The sequence below is a fragment of the Eumetopias jubatus genome, unplaced genomic scaffold (assembly GCF_037043125.1).
Source record: "Eumetopias jubatus isolate StellerSeaLion01/CBP00866 unplaced genomic scaffold, mEumJub1_p1.0 scaffold_14, whole genome shotgun sequence".
In the NCBI taxonomy this organism is placed as follows: domain Eukaryota; kingdom Metazoa; phylum Chordata; class Mammalia; order Carnivora; family Otariidae; genus Eumetopias; species Eumetopias jubatus.
Window position 1 is genome coordinate 96,357,433 of NW_028274820.1, and position 17,802 is coordinate 96,375,234.

The following is a 17,802-nucleotide window of genomic DNA, read 5'->3' on the forward strand; positions in this document are numbered from 1 at the left end:
CTAGTCTCTAACTAAAATATAACACTGAGTTCAGGAGAGATACAGTGAATAAACCACAGTGGTGTTAGCAATACCTGTGACAAGGGCAATAATAGAATAGAAATCACAGATATTTGCATACATTAATGGTTGATATGAAAGTCATAGGTACTTTCATACCTCATTACATAGAATAGCTATCTTTACTGTCATCACTATTTTGAAATCATGGTAGTTTTCAAAATCACCAGGATATATTTTATTTAATGAATTTTAAAATGTCATATATTAATATATCATAAATTTCTTTTAAAATATTTTGATAACCGCATTTCAAAATAATTGGTTTCCTCTGTAATACAATATATTCCATTTCATGGGTTTAAAACATTGTTCTGAGAAAGGGTTCTTAGGGTTCACTAGATTGCCGAAGGGGTCCGTGTACCAAAAAGGTTAAGAGCCTTTGTGTGAGGAATGCGATCCTCTGCTTTGCAGATGTGATTGAGAACCTGAAGCCTAGACCGGGTCATTGGAAGCAACCTGCCAGCAAGCATTCTTTCTCTGAGTTCTACCCACACTCTTGCACTTTCTGATGGTCTTAATTCCAAATCATTATATCATTGCCATTCCCCTTCTCTCCCTTTCCCCCTCCCTCTTTCTCTCTCTCTCTCTCTCCCTCCCTCTTTCTGACACACACATGTGCTTGCGTGTGCACACACACACACACACACACACACACACACACACACACAACTTTCTCCCAGGAGGGGGCAGCAACAGTTTCTAAGTTACCACACTCCAACGAACAATTTCATCATGAAGGTGTCTTTTATTACAGATGACCTCAGAACATAAAAATAAAGCAAACATTTATCTACCAAAATAACAGCATTTGGTAAATAACTAATCTACGATTATTTATTTTTATTTATCTAAGACTATCAAGAAGAAACTATGTTATGCAATGAATTTACACTCATTGGATAAATTTCAGCTCAATATGGGAGAATGACATGTTAGTTAGCTAGCACAATTCTGTGTCAGTAAATGTCTGATTTTCTTTTGACATAGTATTAACTTCATAGATCCCACGGGTTAGAGTACCAGGTCCAGAAAACAATAATAGCAGACACAAATATGGTACTTATTCTGTATAAAGAACGGTTCTAAATTCCTTATTTATATAAAGTTCACAACAACTTTTGAAGGAAATACTCATTATACCCATTTTACCCATGAGAAAATAAAGTCAAAGGGAATTTAAGAGACTTGCCCATGTTTATGTAGCTGCTGGATGGCAGAACCAGGACTCAAGCCCAGGCTCTAATCCACTGCCACCAGGGGAGGCTGGGCTTAGCACCCTTTACTTTTGCCACAATCACTCGAGGAGCCCGTGCTCCATCTCTACTGTATCAATTATTATACAGAGGACAGAGAGAAATGACTCTATTTTATAACAACAAAACATTCGAACATGTTCCTGTACTTGAAACAGTATTGGTGGGAACAGAACAGTTGATGGACAAGCAATAGACTCTGAAAATTGTAGGCAATTCTTTTCCTCGCTCTCACCACAGCAAGGGCCCAGGCACACGGTGTACTGAGTGTGACTCTGACCAGGAAATCAGGAATCTGGTCTTCTCACCATGGGGGAACCTGTCCATTTAGAAGGGATATAAAGAGTTGTGTAGGCAGAAGAGAAGGCACAGGTGACTTGATCTCTCTGAGCCTTAGTATCCCCATCTGTAAAATGAGCTGTGACAGTCAGTCATCTTATAGCAGCGACAGCATCTAGACTGAGGCAGGGGGAGCCCTACATCCCACTCGCTTCCCTTGGCATCCCTCAGAGTCTGTATCTAGACCTTTGCAAAACTGAATAGAAACAGATTTTTTTCTCCAGGAAGCTAACAGTCTAGTAAGAGAGTAATTAGAATAGATTAGAATAGAATAGGAGGGGTGGGGGGTGGGGTCATGATATCTGGAGGAAAAAACCCGAGATTTCAAAGACTTTGGCAATATTTTATTTCCTGAGTGGGGTTATTTGTTCAAGTGCTCATTTTATTGATGTGTTATCAAATTATTGCATATATATTTGATATCAGTGTTTTAATGTGGAGAAAACAACCTCATTGAACAATTAAATGAGGAAGGAGAAACCTACAGAAAGGTACACACTAAGCTGTTAACATGACTTCCCTGGAATAGGAGGAAGGAAGAAGAAAGTAAGCAAAAATAGATCATGAAGAAAGAAGTGTACTACTTAAAATACAGGTTGATAGGAAAATCAGAGAAGAAAATGAGAGGTTATCTCATGATAAATGAACCAGTCAAACCATACCAGGAATACCAAGGTGATATATTCTGCAAAGCAGTGGCTACTCTCAGAGTCATAAAAACAACCATAACAAAAAGAATCTATATTATTTTAAAAGATAATTAGATAATCATCAAAAGCAATGCCCAGTCCTGAGTTAGAAACTATATTTGAATCCATGTTAAAGGATCTTTTTATTTTCTTTTTTAATTTTTTAAAAATATTTTATTTATTTATTAGAGACAGATAGTGAAAGAGAGCACAAGCAGGGGGATGGGGAGAGGCAGGCTATTAAGTATTAAGGAGTGCACATGTGGTGATGAGCACTGGGTGTTACATGCAACTAATAAATCGTTGAACACTACTTCAAAAACTAATGATGGAGTATATGTTGGCTAACTGAACATAATAAAAAAATTAAAAAATATAAAAAAACTAGTCCACAAAATTCTATATGACCCAAATGTAAATGAAATACTATTATATATGTTTCAATGCAGAGAATAATCTCCTTTGCAATACCCATTCTATCATCAACGCTAGACATTAAACAAAAACAAAACACTAATAGAAATTATATAAAAAATATTTACTTCTCTTAAAGCCTGGTGCTTGAGGCAAAACATAGTTTGGGCTGTTTTTGTTAAACAAATGAAATATTGTAATAGCAAACTTTGGGAATGTATCTTCACGTCTGGCTTCTGTTAACTCTATTATCTATTCAATATGTTTCTTTTTAATAAAACACTCTTGGTTTCAATAAAAAAAAACAGGCAGCATCTTCGGCAGTCATGTGGTATTTTATCTTTTACTGTACAACTTTCTAAAAAATATATATTGTTTCTGTTGGTAAAATTAGATATAAACTGTTTTTAAAATGAATGTTTCTAAATGAATAAAATACAAACTAGCTATATTTACTGAGCTGGGATAAAAGTTTTCCTTCTGATGCCATAGGTGTTTTTGCTCAGTGACTTGAAGCAGTTGCAGGACCATTATGAGTCTGCAAAGCGATCACGTCACAGGAAGGTTGCTGATGGGACCTGGGGAAGCCTCATCGTTTTGCTACTTTGATGCCGCCATGGTGCAGGGCTTCTCTGCTGTGTAGCCCTTTGTCTCCCACGAGCCGGTGAGTCCTGAGCACAAAAGGAAAATCCTGTTCTGGGCTTGTTGACCCCCAGCCCCAAGCTCTTCCCTTGTCAGGGTCCCTCCTGGGCTTTGTCAACAGCTTCTGTGTCTTCTCCTTATAGGCTCTATTGAGGCCAAAGTCATGCAGACTCCAGGACATCTGGTCAAAGGCAAAGGACAGAAAGCAAGGACGCATTGTATCCCCGAAAAGGGACATACTTTTTGTTTACTGGTATCAACAGACCCAGAAAAAGGAGTTGAAGTTTTTCATTTACTTTCAGAACGAACAAGTTCTTGATCAAATCAACTTGCTCAAGGAGCGATTCTCAGCTAAATGCCGCCAAACTCACCCTGCAGTCTGTAAATGCAGTCCTCTGAACCGGAAGACTCAGCACTATACTTCCGTGTCAGCAGCTAATCCACGGCCCGGAAGTGGTGGTTCCTCTTAGTGCACGAACTCATTGTGGACCCAGCTCAGGAAGTGGGTGGTGTATTCGGTTGGAAGGAAGTAACAAGTTAACTGGAGCTAGCTCAAGCCATGGTGGATTTAACATGAGTCTAAAAGGCTGTTCAGCAGCCATGATGGAGTGATGGACAAGTCTGGAAAAAACACCACTTGGACCGGAATCTGGAACGACTGTCTCTCCAGTTCTCGTTTTTCTTTTTATTTTGTCCACTTCATGTTTTTCTCTCCCTGTGTTCTTTCTTCCTTTTTTCTTCCAGTCTTCATGGTGATGATGAGACAGTAACGAAAGGTCACGGATTCAGTTGTCATCATTTCACCAGAGATAAGGAGCATCTCAGCTCTTTCTAAACCTGGGGTTAAATCCAGAGGAAACAGTAGCCTGTTCATGATCCAGCCATGAACCTTTTCCTGGAGCATGCAACCCTTACCATGTATGTCTGCACATATGTATTTCAAATCATATAAATCTTACTTTATTATGCATGCAATTCTACCTTCTAGATTTTCCCACTTAGCTCAAGTGAGTGAAATGCTTCATTTTTCTGAATGTGCCTGTAGTCTCTCATTTCTAAGTGATGCACAGTGCTCCATGCCCACTTCTCCAGGAATACACACAATTTTCCTCCAATTCCATGCCAGTTTTGAGTATGCTTGTACATATCCCTTCCTGACCTGTATAATCATTTTATAGGATTATATGCCCAGAATCATGACTGTTGAGACATGAAGTACCATTTCTATATGTTATTTTGTGTATCTAGATACCACCAGAGGGCTCCTCAGAATTGCTGTATGTGTCTCAAATCTCACTTAAAAGTGCATAAAGCTTCTCATATCCCCTTACCCTCTTATAGTGTTATCCAGTTGTCTAGATTATTGCCAATCTAGAAGTGTAAAGAGATCCGAATCTCTTTCACCCCATTTCTCCTAGATCACCATCAGTGTTTACCCTAATGCAGATGACAATTTAAGAAAAATAAATAAAACTAATAATTTAATAGGACGAGAGAGTTTACTTTATACTCCTATCCTATCAACTGGCAATGATCTAGAAAGCTGGAAAGTGGTCTCTCCCTCCCTCCCCCACTTGCATTTTTTTTTCTGATTGCTAATGAGTTTAAGTACTTCTTAATTAGATGTTGGTCCTGGATTTCTGTTCTCAAAATGGTCTATTTGTATCCTTATGCCATTTCTCTAGTGAGAGTTCTGTATTTTTCTCAAGGATTTGTAGGAGTTCCTTAGATATACTGCTAGATATCCATCCCTTTTTTATTTTAGAATAAAATTGAAATACCATCTCCCTATATGGTGCATCCCATCCCAAACTTCAAAGAACCAGTAGATGTGGAGAGAAACAGGTGGTCTTTCTTCTGGGAAGGTGCCTGTAATGTCCATTACATGAATGACATCTCTATTCTCCCAGTCTTGGGCCCCTGGGTATCCAGAATGTTCCTTCTCCATTATTACTCATATCCTTGTGTAGCACAGAAGCATTTCCAACCACTGCTATCCCCTAAACTACTTACGACCCATCACAATCTCCTTGTATCCGGAAATGCTGAGAAAATTCTTAACTCCATTCAACTGTGCTTTTTGCTCCCTGGAGTAAGCCAAATTAATTTTTCTACCTTTTTTTTTTTTTTTTTTTGTAACTGGATTCTGCTGGCTGCTTACAGCAAGGAGCAGTAAAAATTCACACATTTTTCTTAAAGACTTACCATTTGCCCTCATATTATCTATTTTAGGGCCAAATAGCATCCAGTGCAATCACTGATTTCATTGAGCTTGATATGACAGCTGACTCATATTAATTCCACCATTTTAATTCACTGAACATAAAAGGACTGGAAATTTTTTGTTGCATTACATGGCATTTTAGTCTCTGGGGAAAGAGAGAAGAGTAAAAAGAGAGCCATGAAAAAATATATTTCAAAGAATGTATATAGTTATGGCAAATAGATTTTTTTTTTTTACAAAACATATGAGAATGTTATATGTTCTGTAGAGAGAGGTTTTTCATTAGACAAATTAAAACAAATTCCTGAGGAATAATTTAGGGAAACAAATTTTAAGTGATACCCAGAAAACTATCAGCATTTACTATAAAGATGGAGATACTAACTTAAGGAAAGAATCAAACCAACAATTAACAGGAATGAGAAAATATGAGTAGAAAAAATTTCACGTAAATTTGGAAAGAAATAATACTTGCGAAAAAGTGTTGAAGAACAGTTAAAAAATGAATTATGTGGGCGCCTGAGTGGCTCAGTCATTAAGCATCTGCCTTTGGCTCAGGTCCCGATCCCAGGGTCCTGGGATCAAGTCCCACATCAGGCTCCCTGCTCGGTGGGAAGCCTGCTTCTCCCTCTCCCACTCACCCTGTTTGTGTTCCCTCTCTCACTATGTCTTTGTCAAATAAATAAATAAAATCTTTTTTTTAAAAAATGAATTATGTTATCCAGTTTGATTAAGAGCCCTATCAGGTTACTCTTATAGACCACTTATAATAGTGTCAGCTTGACAACGAGGATCAGAACCTTTAAAGTGCAATAAACATCATCATAATTATATAATGAATAAAAGGAATTTGGGGGCGCCTGGGTGGCTCAGATGGTTAAGCATCTGCTTTTGGCTCAGGTCATGATCCTGGAGTCCTGGGATCGAGCCCTGTGTCAGGCTCCCTGCTAAGCAGAGAGTCTGCTTCTCCATCTGCCCCTCACCCCGCTTGTGCTCTCTGACTCTCTTTCAAATAAATAAATAAAATCTTTAAAAAAAAAATCTAGGAATTTGGCTTCAAGTCAAATGGATAGTTGTTAGTGTACTTGCCCACATCTATCAGCCACTGTAAAGCTTGATAGAAGTTTTTAAGGCAAGGGCTCTCAGACATTAGACAGCAGACAGTAGAGGTTGTCATCACAGAAAAGAAGGAAGAAGAAAGGGGGCTTCACATTTGCCTCAGGTCTCTGCCTTGGAACTGCTTCTAAACTGTAGCACAAGAACATGGAACCCCAACAGAACAAGTGGCCTCAATGCAGCAGGGAGGTTTGCTCCCAGTATGGAAAGGGGGTCAAACACTGAACAGCAGATACATTCAGAGCCTCCATGAAGCCTAACAGAGAGCAGGAATGGAGATTCTGGAAGCCAAACAGTCCTGGGGTACATAAGAATCCTGACCAGCCAGAGTGGAGAGAACTCGCTGAAGCCCTTTGGAATACACTTGGCACCCCAAGGTGGGGGTCATACCTCAAGAGGAGGGCCACCTAAGTCCTAGAATAAGAGCCACTCTACAACTGCCCCAACAAAGTTCAACAAGCCTCCAGGGGATCTATAAGTTAATTTTCACAGCACTCTATAAATAAAGGCAGAAAGAAAGAAAAGGAAGGAAGGAAGGAAGGAAGGAAGGAAGTAAGGAAGGAAGGAAAGAAGGAAGAAAGAAAGAAAGAAAGAAAGAAAGAGAGAGAGAGAGAGAAAGAAAGAAAGAAAGAGAGAGAGAGAGAAAGAAAGAAAGAGGAAGGAAGGAAGAAAGAAAGAGAGAAAGAGAGAGAGAGAGAAAGAGAAGAGAGAGAGAGGGAGGGAGGGAGGGAGGGAAGGAAACCTAGACTCTCAACAATGTAACATCCACAATTTCAATCACGCAATGAAAAAGTATTGAAGTACATGGAGAGAGTGGGCAAATAAATATCACCCATATGTAGCAGGGAAATGGGAAATGGAAACCAACTCTGAAATAACATAGATGCTGGAAATTTCAGACAAGGAATTTTAAGTGATTATTAAAAATATGTTCATGGATTTAGAGGAAAATGTGTTCATAATTTGATCAGTTGACAAAAGTGATTAACCCATTGCAGTCAAGACAAAATGGGGAAAGACACAAATTACCATCTCAATTATGAAAAAGAATATAAATACAACAGACAGTAAAATAATAGAATATCATAAATAAGTATATGCCAATAAATTTTACAAGTAGATGAAATTATTTGAAAAACAAGTTTACCAAACTGTTTCAAGGTGAAATTAGAACTGTGAAGAAATTAAATTACTTATCAAAAACATTCTCTCCAAGAAAACTCCAGACCCAGATTCCTTTCCTGGTGAACTCTATTTAAGGAAAAAAATAATGCCAACTTTACAGAAACTTTTTTTCTTTAAATTCAATTAGCCAACATATAGTACATCATTAGTTTCTGATATCGTGTTCAATAATTTAACAGTTGCATATAATACCCAGTGTTCATCACATCACTTTTTTAAAATAAGAGGCACTACTCACAACTCATTATGTGAAGCTAGCAAAAACCTGACACCAAACTCTGACAAAGATATGACAGAACAATATTTTTATGACCATATATGAAAAAAATCCTTTTTGACATTTTAACAAAGCAAATCCTAATGTGTATACATAGGCATGTGTGTGCATATGTGTATATCCATATATAGTGGTAATACATCGTGACCAAGTGGGTTTATTGCAGAATTACTAGCAGAATAATAAAGAATAATCATTGACCATATTAATAGATGCTGAGAAAACTTGTGACAAAATCCAGTACTTGTTCAAAATGAGCATTCTTATCAAACTGGTAAAAGGAGAGGTTTCTCAACCTGCTGGAGGCTATCAACAAAGAAAATGCATAACAAAAATCCTATTTAATGGTTAATATTGAACCCTTTCCTCCTATGGTTGGGAATAAGGCACAATGTTTTCTGTCACCACTTTTCTTCAACATGAGATTGGAGGTCTTAACCAAAAAAATAAAAGAAAAAGAAAAAAGGAAAAATCCTAAATATTGTAAAGGAAGACATAAAATTATGACTTTTCAGATTACATGGTTGTTTCTATTAAAAACACTATGGAATCAATGAACAACAGCTAGAAATAATTAGTGAAGTTAGAAAGACAAGATGCATGGTCAGTACAAAAAAATCAAGTGTTTTTATACTAGTTGCAAACAACTGAAAAATAAACTTCAGGAGACGATACCATATACAATAGTAGCAATAGCAGGAATAAATTCAGCAAAAGATGTTCAATGAAAAACTACAAAACATCACAAAGGGAAATTAAAGAAAATATTAAAAGTGGAAAGATTTAGCATGTTTATGGATTGGAAATTTCAATGTATTAAGATAGCAGTTTTCTCAACAAATAATGTTGGAACAGCTGGATGATCATGTGAAAAGAAACATAATTTACTGATATCTCATACCATAAAAAAAAGTCAATTTGAGATGGGTCAAGACCTAAGTATAAAAGCTATAATTACAAATCTTATAGAAGAAAACAGGAGGACATCTTTGTGAGTTTTTCTTACAACACAGAAATCACTAACCGGTAGTAAAAAATCTTTTGTGCCTGAGGATAGGTATTATACAGATCAATGATTCATTCACAAATGAGAGGAGAGCCTTCAGTGTCACCAGGATCACACCCATGAACACAGAGCACACAGTGAAAAGCAGGGTTTGGATTTCCTTACACTACACACAAAAATAGACTCAAAATGGATGAAAGACCTCAATGTGAGATAGGAATCCATCAAAATCCTTGAAGAGAACGCAGGCAGCAACCTCTCTGACCTCAGGCGCAGCAACTTCTTCCTAGAAACATCACCAAAGGTGAAGGAAGCAAGGGCAAAAATGAACTATTGGGACTTCATCAAGATAAAAAGTTTTTGGGGGCACCTGGGTGGCTCAGTTGTTAAGCGTCTGCCTTCAGCTCAGGTCATGATCCCAGGGTCCTGGGATCGAGCCCCGCATCGGGCTCCCTGCTCCGCGGGAAGCCTGCTTCTCCCTCTCCCACTCCCCCTGCTTGTGTTCCTGCTCTCGCTATCTCTCTCTGTCAAATAAATAAATAAAATCTTAAAAAAAAAAGATAAAAAGCTTTTGCACAGCAAAAGAAACAGTCCACAAAACCAAAAGACAACCGACAGAATGGGAGAAGATATTTGCAAATGACATATCAGATAAAGGGCTAGTATCCAAAATCTATAAAGAACTTATCAAACTCAACACCCAAAGAACAAATAATCCAATCAAGAAATGGGCAGACGACATGAACAGACATTGTTCCAAAGAAGACATCCAAATGGCCAACAGACACATGAAAAAGTGCTCAGCATCGCTCGGCATCACATCAGGGAAATCCAAATCAAAACTTCAATGAGATACCACCTCACACCAGTCAGAATGGCTAAAATTAACAAGTCAGGAAACAACAGATGTTGGCGAGGATGTGGAGAAAGGGGAGCCCTCCTACACTGTTGGTGGGAATGCAAGCTGGTGCAGCCACTCTGGAAAACAGTATGGAGGTTCCTCAAACAGTTGAAAATAGAGCTACCATATGACCCAGCAATTGCACTACTGGGTATTTACCCCAAAGATACAAATGTAGCAATCTGAAGGGGCACCTGCACCCCAATATTTATAGCAGCAATGTCTACAATAGCCAAACTATGGAAAGAGCCTAGATGTCCATCAACAGATGAATGGATAAAGAAGATGTGGTATAGGGGCGCCTGGGTGGCTCAGTTGGTTAAGCGACTGCCTTTGGCTCAGGTCATGATCCTGGAGTCCCGGGATAGAGTCCCACATCAGGCTCCCTGCTCAGCAGGGAGTCTGCTTCTCCCTCTGACCCTCTTCCCTCTCGTGCTCTCTATCTCTCATTCTCTCTCTCTCAAATAAATAAATAAAATCTTTGAAAAAAAAAGATGTGGTATATATACACAATGGAATATTATGCAGCCATCAAAAAATGAAAATGAAATCTTGCCGTTTGCAACAACATGGATGGAACTAGAGGGTATTATGCTAAGCGAAATAAGTCAATCAGAGAAAGACAAGTATCATATGATCTCACTGATATGAGGAATTTGAGAAACAAGACAGAGGATCATAGAGGAAGGGAAGGAAAAATGAAACAAAATGAAACCATAGAGGAAGACAAACAATAAGAGACTCTTAATCTCAGAAAACAAACTGAGGGTTGCTGGAGGGGAGGGGGGTGGGAGGGATGGGGTGGCTGGGTGATGGACATTGGGGACGGTATGTGCTATGGTGAGTGCTGTGAATTGTGTAAGACTGATGAATCACAGACCTGTACCCCTGAAACAAATAATACATTATATTTTAATAAAAGAAAAAAGAAAAGCAGGGTTTGGGGGGAGACTGGGCAGTCTGTGTTCTGCCTGTGGTGGGGGATGGGTCAGAGAAGTAGGTTGTAAATAAGATTTGGGGAAAATAAAATAAGACGAAATCAGAGAGGGAGACAAACCATAAGAGACTCTTCACTCTAGGAAACAAACTGAGGGTTGCTAGAGGGGAGGCAGGTGGGGGGAATGGGGTAACTGGGTGATGGGCATTAAGGATGGCACGTGGTGTAATGAGCAGTGAGTTATATGCAACTGATGCATCACTAAACTCTCCCTCTGAAACTAATAATGCACTATATGTTAATCAATTGAATTTAAATAAAATTAAATTAAGAAAGAAAAAAAAAGATCTGAGAGTTGCACGAGCCATCCCAGAGGAGGGAGAATATTGGTTCATGCCATCAAGGACCCTCTGGGTTGTCCAGAGATTGGAGTGTCTTACTCAATTCTATGCCCATCCAGTTGTGTGTCTCCTCTGTTCCTTCCTCGAATCATGGTGGCTGACTCCTCCTCTGGCATAGATTCTGCTCCCAGGATGATGTATGCTTCTCCTGTCCTTGCCTTGCATCTAGAGACTTCTACTGTAGGACTCCACAGGACCTCGACAGATGCGACCCCTGATAATAGTTTATCTTCACCTCCCAAATCGCTCTTCCACTCCAGTCACTGCCTACAGCAGGGGGCAGCAAAACAGCATGTTTACCTTAAGAACTGCAAATTAAGGACAAACTCAGACGACAATCTTCCTTATAATTATCCTGTTTGTATTAATCGAGCCCCAGACAAGCAATTTACTGGAGAAAAAAAATCCAAGTTTCTACTTGTAGGATTAATGAACAATTCTGTCCAGCAAGAGAGAGAAGGGAGAGTTACACTGGAAAGTCTTATAGAAGGTGTACACTCGTTGTAAAATGTGCCAAAATAAAGCAAAATAACACGACAGAGAGAGCGAGAGAGAAATAGTGGGGAATGAACAAGAGAGGCCATGAGTTGGTAATTATTGAAACCAGGTAATGTGGGGACACTGAGGATTATTACATTATTACATCTACTTTATATATGCTGGAAATTTTCCTAATCAAGAGAAAAATTATTAAAAAGAAGACTTTCCCAATGAGATATATGGCTGGATTGATTAGTGCAGGAAGCTATGGGATATTCATGGATGAGGAAGAGTCAGGACCACAGACCTGGAGGGCAAAGACGACAGACTTATGACATCAGTGTTTCACACTATCTTTGCAGTTGTGCTGTATTTGTCCTTTGTTGCATTGAAATGTTGAAGACTTTTCCTCCTAAAATCAGCAACAATTTGTGTTATGCTAAAATTACGTCTTTATCGAACAAGTTCCAGTTCCTTCAAAATAGGAGGGAAGATATTAAGTATTTCATTGAAATACATACCCACATTAAGAGAATACCTTCCTACACTTAGCCGGTATTTTCAGTAAAGATCTGTGCCCAGGAATCATTGCCCAGAAAAGCAGTGTCCATTAAAGAACAGTGGAAATTTGGAACAAAGTCAGTAGTGCTGGTCCCCTAGGAAAAGACAAAACAAAACAAAACTCTCAAACTTGATGGTAAATAGATTGAAATTGCATAGCTTACCTAGACCTGAGTTAGAAAAAAAAATGAATAAATGCAGAAAAAAGAGAAATGTTACAGAGTCACAACCTTCCATGGGGGCTGGTTTCCCTTTATTTGAAAGGATTCTGAATTTACTCCACAGCTTATTCAGCTGGGACAAGGGTGTGGCCTTGAGCAACTGTAATAGATAAGGCAAGAGAAGAGGAAGACAAGACTATTGTCCGGTGGGTGGCAGAGAAGAACCAGGAAGAGGAGATGAGGGAGTTGGAGAGTCTCTGCACCTTTGGTAGGACGCATAGTAAGTAAACCAAGGCTCTGCCTGCCTGAGTAAAGAGGGAGTGAAGGTTGGGTCCTGGGGGGAGAGGGGGGTGGGTGTATCTTTCTCGGAGGCTTGGTAAGCTGGGAGGACAACATCACTGACCGAATATTTCCCATTTCCTATTTGCATGCCCTGTTTCCCCAAAACTCAGCGTTGGAAACACCTCTATCCTGCCTCTCCCTACCATGGGCTTCTTGCTCCTCTGCTGTGTGGCCTTTTGCCTCTTGAGAACAGGTGAGTTTGGGAAATACGGGGAAGCCCTGCCTTAAATTTTCCAGGTCCTGGTTGAAGCTTCTCCCTTGAGCCTGTGGCAAGAGAACACTTCCCAGGTTCTGTCTCCAGCATCTGTCTTGTTTCCCCACAGGCTCCATGGATGCTGACATTACCCAGACCCCAAGGAACGGGATTATAAAGACAGGAAAGAGCATTTTACTGGAGTGTTCTCAGACTAAGGGTCATAACTCTATGTACTGGTATCGACAAGACCCAGGACTGGGGCTACGGCTGATCTACTATTCCTACATCAGTGATATTAATGAAGGAGAGGTCTCCAATGGGTACAGGGCCTCTCGAGAGGAGCTGGCAAAATTCTCCCTGTCCATAGGGAGAGCCATCCCCAACCAGACAGCTCTCTACTTCTGTGCCAGCAGTGATTTGCACAGTGCTTGCTGGCCACCTGCTCTCCATACGGAAAGACAGACACATTTGCTCAGACGGGCACAGAAGGCTTCCTCCATGTGGGACATGGGGATCCTTAGTAGTCTGAGTAGTTCTACACTGTGTGAGTCTCAGTCTGAGCTTAGGGCCACATAGGGTCAATGTGCCCCAGGCCATGTGGTGACTGAAGCCACAGGCTGGACTGAACCCATCTCTCCTGCCGACTGACCCTCTTTCTCTGTTCTAGTGGGGCTAGCTCAGTAGTGTCCTTCTAGGAGAATGAACCTGACATTTGGCAATACCACCCGGTTTTCAGTAAGAGCATTTCTTAGTAGCTCTGACACAATGTGGTTTTTCACAGTTCTTTTGCCTCCGTCCCCGCCCACTTTGTAACGTGCTCCACTCCACTCTGTTCCTGCTGACAGTCCCTTTATCCGGTTATCCTCGTCTCAGTCCGGGTTCCTCTAAGCACCAGGCACGGTTCAGCTCTGTATTTGGGGGCCTTTCTACCAGGAACAAACTGACTACCTTGTTTTCTAAAACTTCATCCTAAGTAAATTTAATTAGTATTTAAGTCTGACTCAGAAGGTGAAGTTTGTCCAGTACTAGAGACTGTGATCTATAAAAGTTATCTTTCATCTACTGCCCCACACTCAGATCTCTTCTGAGAATTATCTTAACCTGCAGGAGCAGAGAGACTGTGTCATTATCTGGATGTACTGCATTCCAAAAAAACATTGCCTGCTCCCCAGCATGGAGCCAAAGCTCAGAGCTTGGAGATTCGTCTTTCTCTCAAGGCATTGGAATAAGCCCCCCGTTCCCCTGCAGAGAGGACCCTCCTGGGAGCCAGTGAACTCCAGGCACAAAAATACTCAATCAAGGGCTGCCATAGCCTGATGTAAAACCTGCCTAAGAATCAAACTGAAGACTTTTCTTATATGCTTTGTCTTTGTACCCCATGAACCTCAATTATTTCAACAAAAGAATCCGCGACGCAGTGACAGTTCACCCAAAGAATGTAACTTGTTTCATTTTCTACCTGTTCTGATCTGAAAAGAATGTCACTTTTTTTTAATCTCCTGTATGAGTTCTGTATCATCTTTCCCTTTAAAAAGTCAGTTTTCTAGACATTTCCCCCCTACTTTTTATGCACACTTCACCAAAGTCTTATCTGTAATGATCATTCTTCTCTCATAAGCTATTAACTGTTCTCTTTAATTATTTGCTGGACATTTCTGGTAGATTTTTCTAGGACTTTCCTTCTGCCTTCTTTTTTTCTTAGTATAAATATTCTTCCTTAACCTTCCCATCCATGATCACGACAATTTCTTTCACAAGTTCCAAACTAGTAGACTCACCTGTCTTCTGGACACTTCCAGCTGGATGCTCCACACTTAAAACTCAAGTGATTTATTGCTGAATTTATCATCCCCCTAACCCTGCATGCACCCATTCTGGCCCATACACTGTATTTCTTCTTAGTGATTGAAACCATCATTTTAGATTCTTCTTTCCATAAGCCCTCATGTTAAGTCTGTTTGCAAATCTATTACTTCTAAGATAAAAGGTAGTGATCTGAAGGGGCACTTGAACCCCAATGTTCATAACAGCAATGTCCACAATGGCCAAACTATGGAAAGAGCTAAGCTGTCCATCGACATATGAATGGATAAAGGAGATGTGGTGTATATATACAATGGAATATTACTCAACCATCAGAAAAGATGAATACTTACCATTTACGTTGACGTGGATGGAACTAGAGGGTATTATGCTGAGCAGAATAAGTCAATCAGAGAAAGACAATTATCATATGGTTTCATTCATATATGGAATATAAGAAACAGCACAGAGGGTCCTAGGGGAAAGGAGGGAAAACTGAATGGGAAATAATCAGAGAGGGAGACAAACCATGAGAGACTCTTAACTCTAGGAAACAAACTGAGGGTTGCTGGAGGGGTGGTGGGTGGGGGGATGGGGTAACAGGGTGATGGGCATTAAAGAGGGCACGTGATGTGATGAGCACTTGGTGTTGTATGCAACCGATGAATTATTGAACTCTCCATCTGAAACTAATGATATACTATATGTTGGCTAATTGAATTTAAGTAAAAGAAAAAAACAAATTTATGACTTCCATATTCCATATTGTCATAGGTTTGGTTTTCTAGGTAGCCGACTTTGCAGGGGAGATTAGCGTTCAGTGGGTTATTAGAAAGTATCATTTTCGGCAAATGTGGGTAGAAGGGAAAGAAAGAAGGATAGGTTGAGGAAGAAGTTGGGATGTCCTACAGCCTTAACAAAAGCCCTAGCTGAGCCACAGGGAGCCCTGAAGCCACAATGGCCCTTAGAACCACCTGAAGTTGAGGTGAGGAGACTAGGTCTTATACCCACTTTCCTTGCAACCATGCCAGTGTGCATGGTTGCAAGGGCATGCCCTAGAGGGTGGGGGGGCAGGGAGGTGTCTCTTTAGCCAAGGCAATTCACAAAGGGGGCTGTTTGTCAACAACATTCCTAGCAGATAGGGAAACTGTCCTTCTTGCCTGAAGGGAGATACGAAGGACACGTCACAGTTTTCAATACACATGTTTATCTGATTCAGCTGCTCCTTCCCTTCCTTGTTGCTTCCACTTCAGGGCAGACCCTTAACATTCATTCCCTAGAAAAAAATGCACTGCCTTTTTCATTGGTCCACTAGCCTCTGACCTCTTCTGTTTTACCCGATCTTAGATGTTGCCATCAGCCGGAATGCATTTGGCATTCTTCACATGGCATGCAAAGTCCTTCATGAACAGATCTGTGTCTAAAAATATAGCCAAATCTTCCACGCTCCCTTCAGCCCTTTAGACTCTAGTTCAGCTGAATGTTTTGTGTTTCCCTGAATAGACCAAGCCAACCAAGTTGCGCAACTATAACTTTGCAAATGTTCTTTCTCATTAGAAATGGGGTACTACTTCTTCACTACCTGGCTTACTCTTGCACATACTTTAATTCTTAAGCTCAGAGATTAGCTTAACCATAAAGGTTTTTGTAGGGCACCTGGGTGGCTCAGCTGGTTTAGCATCTGCCTTCGGCTCAGGTCATGATCTCGGGGTCCTGGGATCAAGTCCCATGTCAGGCTCCCTGCTCAGTGGGGAGCCTCCTTCTCCCTCTGCCTCTGCCCCTTCCCCCTCACTCATGTTCTCTCTCTCTCTTTCAAATAAATAGTCTAAAAAACGTAAAAAAAATAAAGGCTTTTGTGACTCCCACAGACAAAAGACTCGGTTCTTATCCATTCCAAATACTATAGTTATCGTGTTCTTTAGTAACTCTTCCCGAGACTATATATTCTTTAGTTTAAGAGTAATGTCCCTCCAATTTTATATGCCTAGAACTGAGTAAAATGTCTGACTTAGCAAAGGAAAGATGGAAGAAAGAAAGGAAGTGAGGGAGGAAAGGAAAAATATGTCTTTCAAGTAGTTCCTCAGGATTTTCTTCCAAGAAACATGTTTTCTGAGTTCTGGCACATGTTTATTTAAGTCCTCCACAACCCCCACCTACAAGTCCTTTTAAAAGAAAGAAAATATGTTTGGTTAAGCATAATTCTATAAGAAGACTAAGAACATTGGAAAATGAGAAAGGGTGTTTTACTGGACCAAATGTGTGGAGACATATGTAATGATTATTTTTGATAATTGTTGTGTCCTAATCGTTGACATTGAGAAAGTCTCAGCAGCTGCTCCAGACACTTCCCCAGCTATATCAGGAAGATGGGCCATGCGTGAGTCATTCCTGCCCTGGCAACAAGGGCTGGAGAGTTATCCCTGCCCTCAAATACCCCTTCATCCCAGTGGGACCCGAGCCTCTCATATCTCCTCCCAAGCCAACACCCACCCCTTGGGTTCTTCCCTCTTTCTTTAATCCCTTCTACCGTGAGAATCAGATTTTATACCCAGTTATTGCTGGGGACTTTCATCAGCTTATCACTCATCCTTAAATCTTCTCACACCTAGACCAATTTGGGGCCTTTCCCCTTCCTATTTCCTTAAAATTTATCAGAAAGACCCTTCTCAAATCTCTAAGTTTAGTCTATTCATCCTTTTCACTTTTTTTTTTCAGCAGGGGGCAGTAAAATTTCATTATTTTTTTTTTCTTCCTGGATGCTACCTATTAAGGTAAGACCAGCTTTCAAAGTAAGAGCAAAGAACAAATGTCA

General features: G+C 40.2%; 2 long non-coding RNA genes across 10 annotated transcripts in view; one reads left to right on the plus strand and one right to left on the minus strand.

Moving 5' to 3' along the window:
* Nucleotides 1-874: 874 nt before the first annotated feature.
* Nucleotides 875-17,802, minus strand: part of LOC114211778 (uncharacterized) — a 40,916-nt gene continuing 23,988 nt past the window's right edge. For 5 of the 9 annotated variants that reach the window (XR_015766750.1, XR_015766749.1, XR_003609823.2 and 2 more), the window contains 5 exons: nucleotides 12,449-12,583; nucleotides 12,235-12,339; nucleotides 11,487-11,714; nucleotides 5,606-5,769; nucleotides 875-4,237 (listed from right to left, as the gene is read on the minus strand). This is a non-coding gene — a long non-coding RNA (uncharacterized LOC114211778). Of the gene's footprint in view, nucleotides 4,238-5,605; nucleotides 5,770-11,486; nucleotides 11,715-12,234; nucleotides 12,340-12,448; nucleotides 12,584-15,343; nucleotides 15,466-17,802 lie in introns of all 9 variants that reach the window. The other 4 variants (XR_015766747.1, XR_015766751.1, XR_003609824.2 and 1 more) reach the window with 4 other exon arrangements.
* LOC114211775 (uncharacterized) lies at nucleotides 12,837-13,606 on the plus strand. The gene is made up of 3 exons (XR_015766753.1): nucleotides 12,837-12,929; nucleotides 13,102-13,184; nucleotides 13,315-13,606. It is a non-coding gene; the product is annotated as an uncharacterized LOC114211775 (long non-coding RNA).